Source organism: Dasypus novemcinctus, chromosome 3 (assembly GCF_030445035.2).
Source record: "Dasypus novemcinctus isolate mDasNov1 chromosome 3, mDasNov1.1.hap2, whole genome shotgun sequence".
NCBI lineage: Eukaryota > Metazoa > Chordata > Mammalia > Cingulata > Dasypodidae > Dasypus > Dasypus novemcinctus.
The window spans coordinates 186,133,716-186,149,483 of NC_080675.1; positions in this window are offsets into that span (position 1 = coordinate 186,133,716).

The following is a 15,768-nucleotide window of genomic DNA, read 5'->3' on the forward strand; positions in this document are numbered from 1 at the left end:
CCTTCCAAAGTCTTTATGGTCTTGGCTCTTATATTTAGGTCATTGATTCATCTTGAGTATTTTTGCATAGGTTGTGAGATGGTAATCCTCTTTCATTCTTTTACATATGGATATCCAGTTCTCCAGGCACCATTTGTTGAATAGGCCATTCTCCCAGTTGAGAAGGTTTGGTGACTTTTTCAAATGTTGTATGACTATATATATGAGGATCTATATCAGAACTCTCAATTCGGTTCCATTGTCTGTGTGTCTCTCCTTGTGCCGATACCATGCTGTTTTCACTACTGTAGCTTTGTAGTATGATTTGAAGTCAGGTAGTGTGATTCCTCTAATTTTGTTTTTCTTTTTCAATATGTCTATGGATATTTGGGGCCTCTTTCCTTTCCAAATAAATTTCATAGCTAGTTTTTCTAGTTCCTTCAAGAATGCTGTGTTGATTTTTATTGGGATTGCATTGAAAGTGTAGGTCAGTTTTGGTAGGATAGACATCTTAATAATATTTAGTCTTCCTATCCATGAACATGGAATATTCCATTTATTTAGGTCTTCTTTGATTTCCTCGAACAGTCTTGTGTAGTTCTTTGTATATAAGTTTTTTACATCTTTAGTTAAATTTATTCCTAGGTATTTGATTTTTTTATTTACTATTGTAAATGGTATTGTTTCTTAATTTCCTCCTGAACTTGCTCATTATTGGTGTACAGAAATGCTACTTATTTTTGCACATTGATCTTATAACCTGTGACTTTACTAAACTCATTTGTGAGTTCTAGAAGCTTTGTTGTAGACCTCTTAGGGTTTTCTATGTATAGGATCACGTCATCTGCAAATAATGAAATTTTGACTTCTTCCTTTCCAATTTGAATGCCTTTTATATCTGGTTCTTGCATCAGTGCTTGAGCAAGTTCTTCTAAGACAATGTTAAATAGAAGAGGTGAGAGTGGGCATCCTCGTCTTTTTCCTGATCTTAGAGGGAAGGATTTTAGGATTTCACCATTGTAAATGATGTTGGCTGTGTGTTTTTCATATATACTCTTTATCATGTTCAGAAAATTTCTTTGTATTCCAATAATTTGCAGTGTTTTTATCAAGAAAGGGTGCTGTATTTTGTCAAAAGCTTTTTTTTTTGCATCTATAGATAGGATTATGTGATTTTTTCCCTTCAAACTGTTTATATGGTGTATTACATTGATTGATTTTCTTATGTTGAACAATCCTTGCATACCCGGAATGAATTCCACTTGGTCATGGTGTATAATTCATTTAATGTGTTGTTGAATATGGTTAGCAAGTATTTAGTTGAGGATTTTTGCGTCTAGGTTCATTAAAGAAATTGGTCTGTATTTTTCCTTTTTGTGGTGTCTTTGTTTGGCTTTGGTACTAGTGTAAAGTTGGCATCATAGAATGAGATAGGAAATGTTCTTTCTGTTTCGATTTTTTGGAAGAATTTCAGCAGGATTGGTGTTTGTTCTTTCCAGAATGTTTTGTAGAATTCACCTGTGAAACCATCTGGCGCTGGGCTCTTCTTAGTTGGGAGGTGTTTAATGACTGATTCTATCTCTTTAATGTGATGTTTTTGTTGAAATCATCAGTTTCTTCTTTTGTTTATATAGGCTGCTTATGTGTTTCTAGGAATTTGTCCATTTCCTCTGAATTGTCACTTTTGTTGGAATATTGTTTTTCAAAATTTCCTCTTATTTTCTGTGGGGTCAGTGGTGATATCTCCTTTCCCAATTCTTATTTTGTGTATTTGCATCTTCTGTTTTTTTCTTTGTTAGTCTAGCTAAGGGTTTGTCAATTTTATTGATCTTCTCAAAGAACCAACTCTTGGTTTTGTTTATCTTTTCAAGTGCTTTCTTATTTTCTATTTCATTTACTTCTGCTCTTATCTTTGTTATTTCTTTCTTTCTTCTTCCTGTGGTTGTTTTTTTACTAATTCCTCTAAATGTGCAGTTCTTCAATTTTTTTCTTTTTTTTTTTTGATGTATGAATTTATGGCTATAAATTTCCCTCTCAGTACTGCTTTTGCTGCATCCCATAAGTTTTGTTATGTTGTGTTATCATTTTCACTAGTTACAAGGTATTTCTTAATTTCTTTTGATTTCCTCTTTGACCCACTGGTTTTCTAAGAGTGTGCTGTTTTATTTCCATATCTTGGTGTGAAATCTGGGCTTCTGGCCCTTGCAGATTTTCAGTTTCACTCCACTCTGGTCAGAGATATTATTTTGTATGATTTCAATCTTTCTGAATTCATTGAGCCTTTCTTTGTGTCCTAGCATGTGGTCTATCTTGGAGAATGATCCATGTGCACTTGAGAAAAATGTATATCCTGCTTTATTTGGCTGTAATGATCTGTATATGTCTATTAGATCCAGTTCCTCTAATATACTGTTCAAAGTTTTTGTTTCTTTATTGATCCTCCTTTGAGATGTTCTGTCCAATGTTGATAGTGGTGTATATAAAGTCTCCCACTATAACTGTAGAGGCATCTATTCTTTCATTTAGTTTTTCCAGTGTTTGCCTCATGTATTTGGAGGCAACCTTTTTGGAGCATAAATATTTATGATTTTTTATTCTTCTTGAAAGATTATCCATTTCACTAATATGTAGTATCCTTCTTTGTCTCTCACAATTTTTTCGAATTTAAAGTCTATTTTGTCTGATATTAATATAGCTACTTCTGACTTTTTTTAGTTATTGTTTGCTTGTAAGATTGTTTTCCAGTCATTCACTTTCAACCTCCATGATTCCCTGGGTCTTAGATGTGTTTCTTGTAGACAGCATATAGATGGATCATATTTCCTTATCCAATCTTCCAGTCTGAATCTTTTGACAGGTTAGTTTAATCCATTGACATTCAGTGTTATTATTTTCAATGAATTATTTATGTTAGCCAAATTTTGTTTGGACTTGTGTTTGTCATATTTTGTTGTCATTTTTCCTTGTCTTTTTGTCTTTTTTGTTGCTCTTACACTCCTCTCCCACTCTGCCTCTCCTGTTTTTTTTCTTTCTTTCTGAGAACTCCCTTTAGTATTTCTGGATGGGCTGGGTTCTTCTTGGCAAACTCTTAATTTCTGTTTATCTGTGAATATTTTGAACTCTCTATCATTTTTGAATGCTAGTATATTTGGGTAGAGTATTGTTGGTTGGAAATTTTTTTCTTTTAGTACCTCGACTATATCATACCACTGCCTTCTTGCCTCCATGGTTTCAGATGAGAAATCAGCACTTAATCTTATGGAGCCTCCCTTGTATGTTATGGTTCTCTTTTCTCTTTCTGCTTTTAGAATTTTCTCTTTGTCTTGAGCATTGGATAATTTGACAAGTATATGTCTTGGGGTGGGCCTGTTGGGAATTATTGGGTTTGGGGTGTGTTGTTCTTCCTGGACATGTACATCCATCTCTCTCAGTAGATTTGGAAAGTTTTCAGCCCTTATTTCCTCCAACACCCCTTCTGTCCCCTTTCCTTTCTCTTCTCTTTCTGGGATGGCTATAATACATATGTTTGTGCATTTTGCATTGTCATTCAGGTCCCTAAGTCCTAGCTGTTTTTTTTCTATCTTTTTATCAATCAGTTCTACTATCTGTTTGATTTCAGATGTACTGTCTTCCACAAAGCTAATTCTCTCCTCTGTCTCTTCTAATCTGCTGCTATTTGCTGAGAATGTATTTTTGATTTCTTGAACTGTGATGTTCATCACTATCATATCTGTTATCTTTTTGCATATGTCTGCAATTTCCTTTCCAAGTGTTTTCTTCATATTTTTAATTCCTTCCTTTACTTCATAAAGTTAGTCTCTAATATATGTTTTGAGATCTTTAATTACTTGTCCAATGTTCTGCTCCCCTTCCTGGTTTTTAGTTTGTTCATTGGATTCGGCCATGTTTTCCCAATTATTGGTTAGGTTTGTAGTTTTTTGTTGCTGTCTGGTCATCATTTTATCTTGATGGGTTTAATCAGTTCTTTAGCTTCTTTGTCTAGTCTTGGGGATTAATTAGTTGTTGTTCATGAGTAAATGTTATGTCTTCTTTTTGTCACTTTGTTCTTCTTACTCTATTTTCTTGTTGCTGTCTAAGTTCACTTTGAAGGAAAATATTAGGGCCAGGGAATGCAAAATGAATAAGAAAAGAAAATGTATAAAGTAGTATTGGTAATAAATGTTAACAGACCAACAATGTGAGATCTAGAAGGATGGATATTAGACTCATGTAAGTTGTGTAGAGTTATAACAATGAGTATCTATAATGAGACAGTCAACTGAATATTGGGAGGAATATAGTATGAATTAAAAGGCCAGCATTTTCACAAGAGAGGGAAAGAGAAAAGAAAGACAGTAATATCAAGAGTGGATAACAGACAGAACACAGGACAAAGGTATTAGAAATTAAGTCAGACAATTTGGGGCCAAAGAAAGATAGGTAGAATGTAAGAGAAACAGCATATGATGGAGGATAGAAAGATGTGGAGGAAAGGGGATAGTGTAGGTGGCCAAAATCAATACATACAGAAAAGAGGAAATGGAGGATGAGGAAACACAAGTGTGAAGCACTCCCTGCAACACCTATTATATAAAGAAAATAAAATAAAAATAGAAGAAAAAGAGAAAAAAGAAAAAAATGAGAAGAGAAAAAGGGGAACAAGCAAGAAAAAGAAATTGAGAAAAAATCTAAATAAATGAAAAAGGACCTTCGGGGATAAAACAGGAGAAAAGATCAGGAGACAATGCTATATTAGCAAGCATGCCAAAAATTAAAAAAAAAGAACCAACGTTTCGAGCTGGGAATCCTGTTTGCAGTTAAATAATACACTTAGAGATCTAACCTTCCCCCTTTCTCCTTTCCTCACTTCTCTCTCCCCCAGGGCAGCAAGAAAGCTGCCTGAGAGGCCCTGTAGGAGATTCAAGTAGGTCCTTGTTGAACCAACTCAACAGAGAAGACTATGACTCTTTATTTCCAGCATGAGGGCACCTACACCTCACCAGAAACTCCAAATAAGTTATTGGAAGGTTGGATAGCACCTCCTACAATCCCTCCCCCTTAGGTATGGTAGGAGAGGTCTAATTGATTTTCTGACTCCACATTCTCCCAGACCAAGTTTCCTATCCCAGGACACTTAGGTAAATTGGTCATTCTCAGCAGATTTGCCTCTCCTTTCTTCCCAGACCCTCCCCAAGCCAGCTGGTACACTCCTCTAAGTTCAAGGATAGAGAGAGAGAAAAAACAAAACAACACAAAATGCCGAGGAGTAGGGTAATGAAAGACCTAAGATGGACCTCAGGGCATGGTGGATTCAGGGATGGGAAGTCTGTGATATTGTGGACTCAGGGTGTGTGAGTCTCTGGAGTGTGGGCCACCAGGGTTTAGGGAACAAAGACCTGGGAACCAAACATCCAGTTAATATGGGGCCTGGGAACAGTGCAGCACAACAAAGACTTCAGGAATCACAGTGGCCATGCTGCCCACCCTAGGGGGAGGTGTCCAACCCACAACTTCTGACCTCTGTGTCAGAAATCCAAAATTCCACCTCTCACAAGAATCTCTTCTGTCACTGTCTCACCAAATCGACATCCAGACACTTCTTGACCTGTAAGCCCCCAAAACAGCCTGCTCAGTGTTTGGGAACACCACAGTACAACAAAGATCCCAAGGATCACTGTGGTCAGGCTGCCAGCCCTAGGGGGAGGGGCTCCACCCACAAGTTCTAACCTCCATGTCAGAAATCCAAAATTTCACCTCTCTCAAGAATCTCCTCCATCACTGTCTCACCAAATTGACGTCCAGACATCTCCCACCCGGCAAGCCCCCAAAACAGCTTGCTCAGGGCTTCAGAAAACCCCAGCTCAACAAAGCCTTCAGGAATTGCAGCAGCCAGACCACCAGCCCCAGGGGGAAGGGTCCTGCCCACAACCTCTGACCTCCATGCAAGAGACCCAAAATTCTACCTCTTGCAAGAATCTCCTCTTTCACCATCCCACCAAATCAACATCCAGACACCTCCTGCCCTCCAAACACCTGAAACAGCCTGGTCTAGCAGGAATCCAACCCTACTCAGCTGCTTCTTTGCAGGAGAGATTATGAGGTGCACTCACTCAGAAGCCATCTTGCCCTGGCTCCCTCCAGTATATATTTAAATGATAGTGGATTCATTTAAAAGAATGTTTTATTTTTAAAACTGCAGTAAATGCACTGTATTAGATATATCATTTAGAGCTATGTAAATTTATGAAAAAATATTAGGAAGTCAAGCTAAGAATGTACCAAGGTTATAAATTTTAAAAGGTCTTTTGTAAGTACAGAAGCAAAATTTTGGGAAATCATTCATACAGCTTATTAAGGATAATTCCTTCCAATTGTCTCCAAGATGAGATTTCTGAAACTATTCTAAACTTTTTATTCTTTGTTTCATTAAATTTCATCTCTTCTACTTGCCTGAGTCAATTGGGGGTGTTGAGTGACAGTTATGGTTCTAGACTCATCAACACTATATTGGTTTTCCAGGGATGCTTTAAGAGTACTATACACTGGCTTAAGCAACAAGAATTTGCTCTCTCAGTTTTAGAGGCTAGAGTACTAAACCAAGGTAATAGCAGGCCACTCTTTTTCCAAAGTCTGCAGTGTTCTGGTGGTGGCTTGCTGATAATAAATCTTTGCCTCAGTTGCATGGTGACCTGCTTACTTATGTCTCCTCATACTGTTTTTTAATACTACTGTGTGGTAGTATTATGATCAAGAAGATGAAGATGATCACTCACAGTATCTGTTATAACTAATTATAGTAATACAGAACTCACTCTTTCCTGTAAAACATTTTCATTCTTGGATATCTCAGATTTATTTTTTCTTTGTTTTTTTACACTTTTTAAAATTAAAGTTAATAGATCACAAATAATGTTACATTAAAAAACATAAAAAAACATAAACATAAGAAGTTCCCATATACCCCTCTTCCCATCCCCTACCCCATTTTTGCAAATTGCATTTTTTGTAGATATATAAATCACAAAAAAGTTACATTAAAAAATAAGAGTTTCCCATATAACCCCACCCCCCACCCCACTCTTCCCACATCAACGACCTCCCCCATTATTGGCACACTCATCACACTTGGTGAACACATTTTGGAGCACTGCTGCACCGCATGGATAAAAGTTTACCCTGTAGTTCACACTCTCCCCCAGTACATTCATTGGGTTATGGCTGGATATATAAAGTCCAGCATCTGACCCTGCAATATCATTTAGGACAACTCAAGGTCCTAAAAATGTCCCCACATCACATCTCTTCTTCCCTCTTCCTGCCTTCAGCAATTACTGGGACATTTTTCCACCTCAATGCTATAATTTCTTCTATTACTAGTCACGATAGTTTTATAATAGAATATCAGTGCATCCACTCTAACCTTATTTTATTCCTCCATTCTGTGAACCCTGGGATGGTGATGTACTCTCCATCTCTAGATCAAGAGGGGGTTTATATTCCATATGGATGATGGGTGTAATTCCTCTGCTTGCAGTTATTAGCATTCTTGATTCCCTGGTGTAGTGATTGACTTTCTTCACCTTCCTGTTAGCTGACCTGGGTAAGTCCAATGAAGGAGAGTAGGAGTCAAAACTGTGCTGAGGCTCAGGGCCCAACTGGCACATGGGCAATCCAGAGATTCAAGTCCCCTGAGTATTCACCATCCCTAGCACCAACCACAGGTTCAGTAGACGTGACAGAAGAGGCATGCATAGGATGGTCACATCTGAGTCCATCTCCATCACACTCAGGAGCACAAATTCCAAAGTAGGGACCTCTGACATGGTTCAGAACTCCAAATCCATTTGCTATGACCATATACCTTGTGGATCTCTGTAGCCTTCAGGGGAACTAGCATCTAGGGTTTTATCTCCTTTGACTCTCTCTGGGGTCCTGCTGAGGTTTGCATAAGTGTGACCTTTCTGATGACCTCCAGACACTTTTTGGAAGACTCATAGCCATATAAACTATTTGTCTTTGACATTTCACCCTTTTATTCAAGGTCAAAAAGCAGTTTTTAATACTTGAACCAAAATGCAGGCTGAGTTATTCTGCTGGTCTGAGTTGACCCTTTTATTCAACATCTCTTTCTAGTTGCATCACCAATTAGTGACTGGTAGTAATCTCAGGGAATTTTCAATAATCTTCTTCCCACATAGACTGATGAGCAAAGGATTGAATCCTTAGTGAACCAATGTGGTTAAAAACAATCTCTGTCCATTTAGTATCTGGCAGTTAATCTACACAGAAACAGGCGCAACCCACAGAAAGTCAGCAAGAATTATGTAATATATGCTATATAAAATATATGACATATTTTTGTGTTTATGCATATATATGCACACACATATATCAAGAAGAGACATATATTGCTGTATAGTACAGAAGAGAGAGAAGTCATAGATTTAGTCCAAACAAGACCAAAGTAAAAATATGAATTAAAAAATTAGCAACAGCAGCAACAATAAGCACCATAACAATTAAAAATAAGAATCCAAATATGGTAAAATATTTTAAGTCATCCAGAATGATCAGTTTTCAGAAAATGAAAGTGTTTCATGCGTAGTGGGAAATGCAGTGAAGAGCATTGGTCCATAACTATCCCCAGAAGTCTTTTAAATGAAGGTATCAAACAGCTATTATAAATATGTTCCAAGAACTAAAGAAGATCATATTTAGTGAATGAAAAGAAATATGGCTACAATGACACAAGAAAAGGAATTTCTAAGAGGGAGATAAAAATTATTTTAAAAAAGAAAATTTTAGTGTTGGTGAAACAATAACTCATGAAAAATTCTCTAGGGGAATGCAACAGATAATTCAAGATGGCAAAAGAATGAATCTTCAACTAATAAACATAACCCATTCTTCAGAACCCAACTAAAAATTACTGAGGGAAAATTAAGAGAATGTCAGTCATCAAATATATCAACTTCCATGTAATAGGACTCCTAGAAGGAGAGAAGAGAAAGGGGAAGAAAAGTATTTGAAGAAATAAAGACCAACTGGCACGGCCCGCATGCAGGCCAGGCCAATATGACAGGACGTCTCCTGTCCAACTGAGTTCGGGGAATCTAGAAACAAAGCAGATGACACAGAGATGGGGACAATAGACACGAAGAATGGAGACAAGACAGGATTCTGATCAAGTCTCATTTATTGGGGGTAGAACAAGGGAATTTATACTGAGGGGAGGGAACGTGTCCACAGGTGGTAGGCTGGTCTCACGAGTGGCAGACATCCAAGGAGGGGATTGGCTGAAAGCTCGTGCTGGGTCTGCAGAGTTTTGTGCCTTGCACAAAAGGTTACCAGAGTTGTGGTGGGAAGGGGAGAACAAAGAAACAAGGAGGAAGAAGAAGGAAGTGGCAGGGCAGGGCTGTAGTAGTTGTGAAATCCTCCATGCTGTAGAAGGCTGTAAATAGGTTTCACAGTGGGTGGCTCCCCACAGGTCCCCCTTCTCTATTTAATGTGTTATGAATTGAAGAGAAGAACAACTGGTGATGGCTCACGTTAGGGCAGGGCTTATGCTCAGTGGTGACGTGCGGCTGCAAGGTGCTCCCATACTAAGGGGGGCTGTGCCTGTTTTATGTTGGGGCTGCACCTGCTAAGTGATCAGTCTTACCCGTTATTGGGAATCATGGCAGCAAAAGGCCACGTCCCTGTCTTAGGTTGACTGATGGGTCAACCCAGTTGCTCATCATTGGCTAACCAGAGCAGTGCCTCAGTGATAGATGACTTTGCAAATATAGCAAGCTATAACGGGGAGTTCCACACCATGCATGACATGCGTGATGTACTGAGATTAGTGGGTGAGGCTACACCCACCCTGGTCTTGTTTGGCCAGGGCACCTGCTTCTTGTTTGAGCCACTAAATTCCTCACTGAAGCTGTTCTCCTTACTGAAGCTGTTCAGCAATATTAATTATACAGAGAAGGGTTAGCTGCAATGTTGTGACTGTGGACAGAGAGGACAGGCAAGAAAATGCCTTTAGGGTACAGGTTGGCTATGAGGTTGCATATTTAAAGGTTGGTTGTTTGTTCTTCAGTCCGGATAGGCTGGTATTGATGAACAGCATCAAGAAACATCACGTGGGCAGAGATTTGCTTCATTCTTTCTTGGAGGAATTTAAGAAGGCAAGGTGCAAATGCAGATTAAAAGGAGAGCGAGTAGGCAGCTGAGGAGGGGACCCAGCCATGTTACAAGGGGGGAGGTGAGCCAGGCAGATAAGGAGGAGGTTGATTGGGAGGGCAGTATTCCTTCCTGCAATTGTCGCAATTTCTTAACATTTTGCTCAACAATATCAGGTTCATTTATATAGTAGCAGCATTCCTCCTGGAGAAAGAGGCAGGTTCCTCCTTTTTCATCTGTGAGTAAGTTTAAGGCCCTACAGTTTTGTAAGGGTACTTGGGCGAGGGATGTTAGTTGCCACTGCAGAGAGTCAAGAGACTGCGCACTGGATTCTAGGCTAATTTGTCATTGTTGTTTAAAGTATTGCAAGCTGATGAGGCCATGACCAAAAGCATCATGTGCTGTGGCAGCTGCAGCGACTGAACCTGTGAGGCTAATTTTTTACCAATATAGGGAGGAAGGCAGCTCTCTTTGACACAGATGGGAATAGCAAAATTTTTAGTTTGCCTTCTCCATAGTATGTTAGTTGCGGGGTAATGGCTACTAGGATGCAAAGCCTTATTTTTATAGAATAGAGCATTTTTGGGTTATAGTTAATTTTCCAACAATCATAAGTAGGATTCTTGGTTATGATTAAATTGTAAGAGGGAAACAAAGTCACAATAAACTGAGTATTACTATTTTTGAAGATAATTATGGCCTGATTTTTAACCTACATACAAGAAGGATGGTTACTAATGCATAAGGGTTGATAATCAAATGGTAATATGAGGTTATTGATTCTTTGTCCTTCTTCATAGGGTTTAATTGGCAATCGATCATCAATTGGTTTAGGGAATATATGGCTTTTATTCAGATATATATGAAAGAATGGACTTTTCCAGGTTAACACTCTAAATAATGGGGGGTTAGGTATATAGGTCTAATAAGTGTAATTACTAGCAGCTTCCTTATTACTTACAATCACCATCATCAGAAGTTGCAGGAGACTCCATCTCTTTATTCTGAGGTTTAATCCTTTTTGCAGATAACTAAAGTTGTTCTCCATTTTCTGAAATGATAAGAGCATAGCCTCACCCCCTTACTTTATTTTTTTTTCTTGTTTTCAAGTCATCTTTTATTATAATTAAAAATAATGCCTTGACGTTTACAGAGCATATGTCTCAGTGTCAAGGACCTAAAGACAAACCCTCCTGTCTGTGACAAACAAGTGACCACTGTAGTTCCATTTCGTAAACTGGGATGGGGGTGACCCAAGTGAGTGTGTAGATGGAATCTAATGATCCCAGGACTATTTTTTTTTTAATCTACAATGAAGCCAGAAAATACCAAAAATTGGTGCGCTATAGGCCTGGGACAGGCTATAACCTCCCCCTACCAACCATTCTCCCTTCTTAACACACTTCCAAAACCTACATCACATTTCCTTCCGACTGTTGAAAATAATGAGGTTCTCTTAATCCTACTCTTACTTTGCCTAAGTGGTGACAGAGCAGTGGGCCATTTAGCTAAATGCAACAGGGTTTATTTTTCCTGACTGCAGCATTCTCCCTCAAGACAGTGGTGGTGCTTGACCGCTGCATTTGGCATGACTTCAAGTTGTGTTCCTGGGGTGGCGTTAACATAGTCCTGTGTCATCAGGCCTTGAGCAATGTCTCATTGCTCAAACTCAGCAGCAAGGATCAATAGCCGGAAGTGTCACACACACACCCTGGTTTACCAGTACATTTATAGTGAGACCAAAGAGCTATGACAAGCAACAAGCAGGCAGATCTCCCATCCTCACATACAGTGGCCCGGGGTTAATTTTAATCATGATTCTCTACTCATCCAAAACAGTATTCACAGTCCTTCCTCCTCCCTAGAGATCAAAAGGCCAAAGAACACGGATGTCATGGGCAGGCTGAGGGCCGAATCCATGGCAGCCAGAGGCAAACTTGGCCATTCCCTCAGGGTGAGCCCCGCAGAGGCCCAATGTCAGGACTAAACACACACATTGCTAGTGCGCAGTGACGACACTCTTGACCTAATGCCAGGATCCCCAACTATAAGACTCAGGCAGGCTCCCAGAGGACACCCAGGTTTTACAGCACTGTTGGTGAGCCAGTATCTGATTCAGAAATGGGAAGATATGTCCCCAGTAAGATTTCAGAGCTGATTAATGATGGAGGAAGCTTTGGTCAGCCAGCTCAGCATGAGCATGGGTCTCTGCACATGGAGTCCACAGCCACCCCTGTGCTCCTGTGAGCCGGGCTGACCCACACATGGCCTTCACCCCCTTACTTTAATCCTGCCTTTTTTTCCCATTCATTGGTTAAAATATCTTCCTAGAATATTGGTTGATCTTCATTTCCTGTGTCTACTGTAGATATTTGACATTTTCCAGAGTGACATTCCGCAGGTGTTAATGAATTATAAACATTAAGAAAATGTAAAGTAAATAAAGCTTTTGCTAATTAATCTTTTGGTGTTATAATACCATCATCCCCCCCTTTTTGTTTTAAAAGCATAGTTTTTAGGGTATGATGGCTGCATTCAACTATGGCTTGACCTGTAGGATTATAAGGAATGCTGGTAACATGTTCAATACCATATTTTAAACAGAAAGATTCAAAGGATTTACTAATGTAAGGTTTATTATCAGTTTTAATTTTCAGAGGGCATCCCATTACAGCAAAAGCAGACCAGAGGTGTGAGTGAACATGATGAAACCGTTCCCCACTTTGAGCAGTAGCCCACATAAAATGAGAATAAGTATCAATATAAACATGAACATATTGTAGTTTACTAAAGGATAGTATGTGAGTAACAGCCATCTGCTATAATTGATTAGGAGTCAGGCCTCTGGGATTAGTTCTAGCTTGAAAAGGCACCACTGTTAGTGGTTTACAAGTAGGACAAGTGCAAATAATTTCTTGTGCTTGTAGTTTTGTTAACTTTTGATATTTATTTTGCAGGCCTTTAGCATTAATGTGAGTTAGAGCATGGTAATCATGAGCACCTTGTAAACACCCTACTAATAAATCAGCTTGGGCATTATTTGCTGTCATAGGACTAGGCAAAGAGGTATGAAAGCATATATGAGTAATGTAAATAGGATGCTGTCTTAAGTTAATGAGAAGTTGCAAGTCAGCAAAAAGTTGAGATAACTCATTAGTAGCAAAGATATGAGCTGTTTTAAAATGCTTGACAGTAAGACATACATATTTAGAGTCAGAGACAATGTTCAAGGGCTCTCAAAACATTTGTAAAACTTTAATGATGGCTGAAAGCTCTGTGCATAGAGCAGATGAATAAGGAGTTTGCCAAACCTGTTCTTTTTGAGAAGTAATGAATACTGCTTTTTTATTACTATTACTATTAGTAAGTACTGTACAAGATGGTTGGGCTATTTACATAGCCCTGAAAAGCACTGCAAAAGTTTACTGTTGGGTTTTTTACAGATAAAGGAATGCAGCTGGCTTGATTTATCTAAGAAGATACTAAAGAAAGTCCTAGCAAGTTTTAAAACAAAGTGATAGCAATACAGCTGGACATTAACTTTTTGCAACAAACTAGCAGTGTTTGGGATTGCTGCATACTAGTGTTGTTACTTTAATCTATGATAAGAGGTTGTTTCTGTGACACATACTCCTTTATTATAATTAAAACTATAAATAACCACATTGTACTTTTCTTAATATTATGCTGAAATATTGGTAACTTTATACACCTTTAAGCATTTATAGAAAACTTTTATTCCTACAACTTTAATTAACAGAGGGTTAAAGGAAAGAAAAACTTGTTAATTTTATAACACTTTAAAACACCTATTCAACTTATAACATATTAAATGAACTTAACTATTACTTTAATTTTTCTTGCAAGGTAAAAGAACAAATCTTTTATAATTAGGTTAGAATAAAAGGCTACTGTTCAGGATTTGGTTTTGAGAAAGCAGTTTTGAACATTATGTTCCTTTAAAAGAGATAGAACTTTCTTTTCTTGGAACACTGAGGAAATGAAGAGCACAAGAAGCACAAGAAGTTATCTTGACAAAACAGACCCTTTCTGTACACTGATTATTGAGGATAAGAACATTTACCAAAACAGATTAATGATGAGAGGCCTTGAGAAAGAACAAAAAATTTTAACTTTGCATCAGCATACTACTTGATACTAAAGCCTTTAAAATTTTATAGATATTCCCATTAAATCTTATTCAACTTTAACTATAAAATTCTTTTTCCACGAACCTTCTGCACTTTCAGTATTCACTCAGGTTTTGTTCCATATTTTACTTTCTTAACAACCAATCATTTTATCTTAGGACAAAATTATCCCCTGTTTCCTTAATAATAAAAACACCTTCCATATAGTCTCCATACAAAGTTATCAAGCAAACTTCTTATAACATAATACCGTGAACACTAAACAAGCTTGTTAAAATAATGAACTTTTCTTTAAATACTTAGTAGCATGCAATATCAGAAACAGTTTCCTAGAAGCAAGTTGGCAGGGGAGGCTGGTTGCTGCCAATCTTTCCTGTTATAAAATTACTTTTTATTATTATCATGATCAATTCAGTTTTATATATATTTAATAATGACCTTTTGGAATTAGCCATTTAAATACCTTAATTTAAACAATGCTTCATTAAACTTTTTATAATTATTTATAACCATATAGACTATAATTATATTATTTTAAGACAAATTTTATCTTTACAGAATACATTCCCTTACTTAAAGTTACTACAATACCTTCTACAACTTGCCACATGCAAATTAAGTTTCAAGAGTTTATGAAAAATTAGCCATCCTACTTTAGGACAAAATATGCCTTTTTGCAAAACTTATCAAATTTCAGTTAGCATTTTCACAAACTTTTAACCTTTTTAATATTCATTTAAGTTTTACATTCTTCATATTATCCTGTGAAGAAAAATAAGTTATTCATTTCAATCTAGGCAAGAACAACCTTTTATGAAGACTTATAGTTAATTTTGTTAATCAAGACTCACAATTTTTATTATTGTAGATATCTTATTAACATTTAAACTTATGTATTAGTATAATAAACTTAAGTATTAATATAAGTGCTTATTTAATTTTTAGCCATTTGAATAGAGCTCTTTTTTAAAATTTTTTTTATTAATTTATATTACCATCCGGAGGTATCACAATATACACTGACATTGAATGAACAGACAGACAAACACAAAATAATTACAACACATTAACAGAAACATACAATTTCTTTACAATCAACTCATAATTCTTACTTTCTTGGTATAGCTGCTTTTAAATCCTCTGTTATATAGCACATCTTAGATTGTACCCCTTAAGATTTCTTCTGGAATTCATGTCGCCTGTAATATGCAAGCTTGTGCTTGGAAACATTTTTATTAGTTATCAGCAATCAGTTAAAATAACTTGAGCAGCATAAATGTAATTAAGTTTTCATTTTGCAGTTTAGACAGACCATTAACACACACATTTTTGGATTATTACTGTAAGATTAAACTGAGACTTGAAGTTCTGGAGAAAACTACTGATTCAAAACCGAAAACTTCCTTTAGACCTTGATAAAAACTTGGTATCAATTTTATTATCTTGGTCAAGCAAGCCCAATCAGAACTAG